We start from the raw sequence: 7914 nt of genomic DNA, 5'->3' as shown, positions 1-7914 counted from the left end.
CTATTCTGTCACAGTTGGTTGAAACATGTGTTGAGAGTTTTGAGAGGAATAAATTAAATGTTGAGAATGACATGAGGTTGGCGTTAACAAAATCTCACCCGCGAATTTTGAGGCTGGTTAATAATACATGCAATTTCAACCATCTCATTAAATTAATTATTAAACATAATTTAAAATAAAATTATACTAAAAAACTAATTTCATTGTTTTTTTAATTACCTTATTAAAAATACCTTTTTCAATTGTATCGGGGTCGCGGGTCACTTAGCTTTCATAAAAAGGGGGTCGCCACCCGAAAAAGGTTGGGAACCGTTGTTCTAAACAATAGAGTTAACAAAACACCTTATTTGTTACATTTTGGTGTTTACGCTTACCTAGGCTACCGGTCGAACAAAGGAATGCCTGATTACTAAAAGTTTATAGGCCTAAAGGGAAGGCAAATGTGGTGCCCTTTGCTACCGATGCTTTATGCGGACCAGCTGGTAAGTAATGTGGCTCTCGATTTTGAGGAAAGAAATAAAAGAGGAAAGTATTTGTGACTAACATTTTCGTAAAAGCGAAAACGACTAGGCAATCGCGCCGAAGGGTACGTCGAATAATTAAGAGGCCGGATTGGCCAGAGTCTACCCTACGAAGTTTTTAAAAATATTAAATGAGTACAATTGCGGATGGAATAATTAATCCCTTTCGGCTCCATCGCGGGCCTAAACAGATTTTATAATGTGCGAAAAAATATCGTACGGTTTTAGTACATTTAAAATAAGAGAATTTGGTTGTTTTTCCTTTTTCTGCGCCGGGGAACCTCAGAGGGTCTTTTAGCCGGCGCGTTGTGGTCGATTCAAAAAGACCGTCTCGGTGCCCACCCCACGCTGGAACTGGTCGGGCGTGAGGGACGGGACCCGACATTCGGTTTATTATTAATTTAAAAGAAAGTTATCGACGAGGAGTACTATTCTATCTAAAAGAATACAATGATAAATTGCTGTCAAAAAGTGTTATATCTTAAATCTATTATCAGAATACTCCAACAGCATTTTTACTGATAAAATGTTTATAGTAAAATGTCACTTATAACACATTTTACAGTTGTTTTAATTAATTATTAACAAAGATATCAAACGGAAGTAATTCAAACCCGACGAAGAAGCCTTAAGTGCCGTTTACTCTCGTATTATCAGCGTGTTAAAAATTTTCAGGTGCTACTGAAAATATCGGAGTTAAACTTAACTTGTTAAGACGAAGGCCAAGAGATACGTACTCGAGTTTTATCCATTACAATCAGAGTGGTAAAAATTATGACTGGACTGAAAACTATTACGAAAATTCACGAAATTAGATAACATTGGAATGCCAATTACTCGGCTGTTGAAAACAATGATGCGTAAGACATCGTAATTCGTTCGCGAGGAAAAAGGTAAAATCGTGTGAAAGTTCGGTGACAATACGTAAATTTTGCCGGACGGATTAAAATTAAAAACGAAATGTGGACAAATGAGATGGCGACACGTGACGCCGGTGTCCTTATAAAAGAGCAGTCTACTAATTGGTAGAGCACCCAGAGAATGCCTCGTTCTTGTTTTCCAGTAATTATTATATTTTATGGGAAAACGAGACGAAATGCTCCGGAAACAAGCGCGTATATTCCACCAGCGCTTTCCACCCTGCACCCTGAGCGGATCGTTTTAAATGTATACTATAGCAAAATAAAGCTGTTTTTTCGTTCATTGACGTAATGTTGGATTTTACTCTTTGTACGTTACGATTAATCTTCTTAATTAAAATGATTCCATTCCGCCAACATGCTTAGCATAGAGGGAAAATTTTATTCTAAATGTCTACTGCGCCATTTACACATCTTCCTTTTTCCGACATATTTAGTTTATTCTAGCGTAAACGTAGCAGCGGTACTTTTTTTTTAAAAAAATTTTTCGCCCCGTGACCAGCCCATCCCCGAAAAGTTCCTGGGTATTTTTTTGACCCTTTCGGATTCGATCCCGGGTCCCCAGAGCGATAGGCCGTTCGACAGTCCGTAGCGGTGGTACTAATGCATCTACGCATTACGTGGAATGGTGGAAAGATCTGAATTAATGTTAAAGTGAACATCCTGTATATGTATATATTTTTGGGTGGAAAAGTAGGACGGACCGATTTTGTCTCGGGTAGAATTCTGACTTTGTAGGATTTTGTTTGGGGCGCGGGGTTCAGTCACAATTGAACCCCCGCGCCTGTACTGTAGCCAATGTTTCATAGGCGCGAGTTTTGTAATAGAAATTCAAAATAAGTGTGTAACACGCACTCGCCTTTCGTCTTGCTTTTTAAACACGGAAAACCTGCGAATATCACGTAGGGAAATACGATAATCTATTAACTTAGGTGAAATACGTTGCAGATTCAGGCTGTAGAGTAGACCATAGGAGGTTTGCTTGTGGTCTACCTTAGAGGGGGGTCCCATTCGTGCCGAGGACTCATTAGAGGCGACCTCTATCCGCAACGTTTTGGATGGAAGTCGCCTCTAAGGATTGAAGGAGAGACGACTCTTCTGTTAATTTCGAAACCGAAAGTTTGGGATATTCATTGTAACAGTAAAAATGAATTAAGTTGTCTTTGTGAAACGTTTGCATCGTCTGTTCTTTATCTAGGCGAATGTTGGCGGACGATGACGTCGTCTCCGAGACTTTAGCGCCAAAAGTTAGCCTACAGTTTGGAAATAATCTCGAGGGCGTTTTTGCGAAGAGACTGTTCACGGAAATATTCGATACATCGACTTTCGGTAATATTTAAGATAAATCTTTCCATACGTTGATTTATTGGGAAATTTTTGAAAGGTATTTGCTGCATTACAAACACATTTAGCTCATTTTAGCTCAAATTACTGTTACCGCCCGTCCGGACACACCCGGACAGTCCGGGAATTGACTCGCTGTCCGGGTGAACTATTAATTTTGTACGGGAATTAAGTAGAAATTGTGAAATTACGACGAAACAAAGTTCTTGCAAATATTTTTACAAATTTACACTATTTTAACAGAGAAAGAACTGACACTCACTGTAACTCTCCGCAATTCTGCCATGTAAGTCTGTTTACGAAGACGTGTTATGGCGCGCAACCCCTGTTGACTTTTTTTTTCTTGGTTTCCTTGTACGATCGTACACGTCTCAAATAGAGCTAAGTTATCTGTACTCGTTCTTTCTTAATTTAGGTTACTCCTACGCAAGTCCCTAGTCCCTAACTGTAACTGATTTAGAACCGGCATGCACTTATTCTTCGCATTGTAAAATGACATTGCGCGTGCATCAGGAACTTCTGTTCGAACAAACCTCACCTGCCAAACGGGTCAGCGATTTTCAGAAGGAACTAATTCATATCGACGAATGATTTATAATACTGACTTCGTATACTTCCTTAATTAAGCTAATGCGTTCCAAGTTTTGTAAGCAAAATGTAGAAAAATACATATTCCGGAATGGATTTTTACTTTCCCTACTGTTATATATAACAGGAAAGTATGGGCCATCGGTCGAAAATGACCCACCCCAAAAATTTACATTTTTAGACTCGGGACACCTTGAAATATCGAGAAATGCAAAAAAGGGGTAATTTCTATGTGTATGGATGTGTATGTGAGGGGGCACGATTTTGTTCACCCTATTTGAAGCTAAATAACTCCCGTAATTTTTGTCGAAAGTTTTAAAAATTTTGCCTGGAAGTTTGTGTATTAGCGGGATTGATGCTATTAAATTTTGCTAGTTAAAGGTCGAGGGAATGGAGAAATAATGGAGGTCGTATGTATCTCCTGTAGGGTCGGACTTAATGACGATTTTACTGGTTATTAGCATTTACAATAAATAAAACCATCGCTACCCTCAAAATGAACCTTTTTGTCATTTTATAACAGTTAAAAATATAAACAGTTTTTAAAACGAAATATCATAACGAATGGCGCCGCCGGGAAAGTTAAGCAACTCGTTGCTAGATTTTTTTCTTCGGGATAAAGAAAGTTTCTGGTCGTGTCAATTACGTAATATTGCGATCGAAGTTTTCAAAACGTAGTACGACAATTTCGGGTTACGCATTCGTAAATATATTTTTACGGCGTAACAATAAAATGATAACTCGTATAGCTTACGTATTTACATTCGTACGTATTCGATCAATCTCTTCAATGGACAAACAATAAATTTTTGTCCAAAATACCGTTCGAAATTTCCGTTGCGAGTCGACAATACTTACTGTTGAAAAGGAGTTAGTTGTGTTTAACATCGTGAATCGATAACGTTTGAAATCGAGTTTTTGACTTAGATAATGGTGTCACGAAACTTTCCAATCTGATGCATGAAAGTACTGTACGGTACATTATTATGACAAATATTCTATATTTGAAAAATTGAAGCCGTAGAGCAAAACCTTAATAGGTGTTAATGTATCTAGTGTTAGTTTGAAGCAATTTTAAACGCGAATAAGTTTAGTTTATATAGGAAATTTTGTGTGTCGCATTTCCTGTAGGTTACGTTTGAAAATTGTTATTATCATCAAAAGGTCTATAAGTTCTTTAAATTATCCGTAGGAAAGTATTATATCTAATCGTGGGCAATATCAAAATCGTAAATTTAATAGGAAGGGGCATTAAAAATGAAAGAAAAAGATAAACTGTGGCGCTAGAAGGGGACGAAAGTGGTAAGTCGAGACATTAAAAGTGGCAGTAAGTGGCAATCTGTAAGATTAAAATAATAAACTAAATAACCAAAAATAGTAGTAATACGATGCAAATTTAACACCGCATTCACGAAAATGGCTCGTCTACTAACTCTACAGATTTTTTTTTACATCGAATCTTTCGTCTGGCCACATTAAAGCAAATTTACTCGGTCCATCCGTGTGTCTGGGGACTTATAAAAGAAAGCAATTTTAGCTTCGTCGAACGGGCAGTTTCTCGGGAAGTTAGTACGAATAATATATAATTTCACAATAGGTAAAATTTAATAAAGGTAAATTGATAATTATAAAACAATTAGGCTTTGGACAAAAAAATATTATACTGTAATAATTAAAATGTAATAAATTATTTTAAAAAATTCATAAGAGCATTTAATGAGCTAAACTTTAATTTTATCAAAATGTGTCGAAAATTCAAAATAATTAATTAAATAAATCATTATTTCTGCGTAGAAAATAATTTTAAAGAAATTAAGCAAATAAAAATATCGAAAAAACGATATTAGTCATCCTCGTTTGATTGGAAGGAGTCTAACTGTCGCCGATTTAAATATCTAAAAACATAAATTATCGGTTAAGGTTGTCAAAAATAGACATTGAACAGTTCAATACGAAGTAAAATGAATGGTTTTCCAGCGATTTCTATTTACAAAGCCGCAACTTTGCGTATAATCCTCTAAAGTTTTCATACATTTTTGCATAAATCAGTTAAGCAAACTTTGCCACTGTCCGGGTCTAACTGTTGATTTATAGTCTTTTTTCTAATAGATATAAATCGCTAAATTTCGAACGTTACTTTCTATCCCTGTGTAAATAATCGTAATGATTTGTTCAATGTTATATACTAAAAATTAAAACGAAGTTAAATTTATTTTAAAATCGATAGAAATTTCATTAATTTAGTTGAATTATTTGGAAATTTTTCAGAAGCTTCCGTTAAATAATATCCCTCCTGTCTGATACAAATTCTAATACAAAGGTATTCTTTTCGCTTAATTGTCTTTATTATTCATTTTTTTAACATTAAAATTATAGAAGATCTTTCGTAGAATTTATTAGAAAAGTTTTAAATATAATATACATATTCTCGAAGATTAGCCGAAGATATGGCGATCTCAACGGCGATTGGTTAAGAAAATTTTGAATTTCTCCGCCACTTTTTTTACTTTCCCCGGCTATGTTATAGCCTATATATAACAGAGAGAAAATATCACAATCGGTCAAAAAATGACGCCCAAAGATTTTTACATTTTTGACCTCGAAGACGTCGAAACATCGTAAAATGCATTTTTTTTCTTTTTTTTGCATTTTACAATGTTTGAAATGCAAAAAGCTCACGCAAATTATTACGCTCCCCTCTTTGTAGCTTAATAATTTCTCTGCGTTTTGTCAAAAATTTCTGAAATTTTGCAGGGGGTTATGTATCGGATCGATGCTATTAAATTTTGTGGTTAAAAGTCGAGGGGTGGGACTTAATGACGATTTTACCCGTTATTAGCATTTACATTTTTTATAAAAACCATTTCTATTCTCAAAATTAAGCTTTTTTTCCATTTTATAATAATAAAAGCGTATAAAAAGTTTTTAATAATAAAATGTCGTAACAGATGGCGACACACGCAGTTTTAATTGTTACTGGGAAAGTTAATCAACTCGTTGTTGGCTTTTTCGTAGGAAGATTTTACAGGGGACTATTTCAGAAACTCTTCTCTTCATTTTGTCTCATTTTTTCTTTTCCTATATATACATATTTTTTTAATTTTATGAATATAAAACTTAAGAAGAATACTATTAAGAAAATTATGAGAATTTAAATTAAAAAGAGATTTTAAATTATATTTCATATTATTATTTTTTTAAAAGAATTTATGCTCAATTCACTTAATTCTGTATACGATTTTACATAATAAATTTTAATTTTTTTGACTTTGTAAAAACAAAAACGAATTAATTTATTGTTCAAATAAATGCTTAAATTATAAAAGTATTTATTTTAATTTATATAAATTAAACATTTTTAATAATTTAAATAATTTTTTCTTATAAATTGTTAATAAAACGGCGCACGCTGAAAAATAAACAGATAATAATTGTTTAAACTCATTTGCATACCTTTCCCTGTTTGTTTACATTTATATGTAATAGTAGCCTAAACGTCAATAAAAAACCAAGAAACAGACCGAAATTCCACGAATTTAGACGAACAAAGACGGAAAGATTATCAATATTTACACTTAGATTATTTGATAAAATTTACCAATTTATTAATTAAATACAGGTAAATATTATAGATAATATAATGCATTTATTGTTAACTTACCTGTTTCTGTATTTAAAAAATAAAGTTTTTAACGTTAAAACAGAAATTTTATCACTGCGGCAACCTATGTTACCTATGTATTACTACACAATAAAACCGATAAAAGTCCGATCGCTCGATGCATTGTTAAGTTACGTGCGATATAGAATCCATCGAGTAATAATAGGACAATAATAGGATACGGACAATTTCCTCTTCGCATAAGGCTATAAAACAGTTGGCCTTCTGGTGTTAATGTCAAACAACAGCGTGTTACCCGCATTCGTTTCTATTTTATGTTCAAACATTATTATAATGTTATTTCTCAGATTCTATAGGCCCGCTTAGAAATACTCGTAGATTTAAAGACTAAGGATGGGCTCAAAAATCAGTTAGCCGCGCTTTATCAAAAATCAGTTAGCCGCTGTCCCGAGTACTGTACTGCGCTGGGGACAGTTTGTCAATGGCGTTTGGAACGTCAGTGGAATGCTCGACGTTCCAAACGCCATTGTCAAACGTTTAGGCTCACAGGAACACTTCTTCGCGTTGAAGACGTCGGCCGCAACCTCTCTAACGTATCAATTTGGATACAATTAATTACAAAACAAAGCGGCAACAATTTAAATCTTACAACGGTTAACTGACTTTTGAGTCGTCCTCGGGCCGTCGAGGGCTTATACGGGGTAGGGTATAGTGGGTCTCTTTGGCCATTTTTTTTAAAAAGTAGAACGTGTTTATTTAATAAAAAGCAGTCTTAAACAATTTTTTTTGTTAGTAAAAAAAGAATATTAATTTCTAGGGACAGGAACCACTAGGAACCAGTAAGTTTTCCCCAGGCCCGGGGAAAAATCTCCAAATCTCTCCTCTCGACGGCCTTGGCCATACTATACTTTTCTTTTCC

The sequence above is a fragment of the Centruroides sculpturatus genome, unplaced genomic scaffold (genome assembly GCF_000671375.1).
Source record: "Centruroides sculpturatus isolate CEXI.00-Female unplaced genomic scaffold, Cexi_2.0 scaffold776, whole genome shotgun sequence".
Classification (NCBI taxonomy): Eukaryota; Metazoa; Arthropoda; class Arachnida; order Scorpiones; family Buthidae; genus Centruroides; species Centruroides sculpturatus.
The sequence above is the reverse complement of the archived record's forward strand: the minus strand, read 5'-3'. Positions refer to the sequence as shown.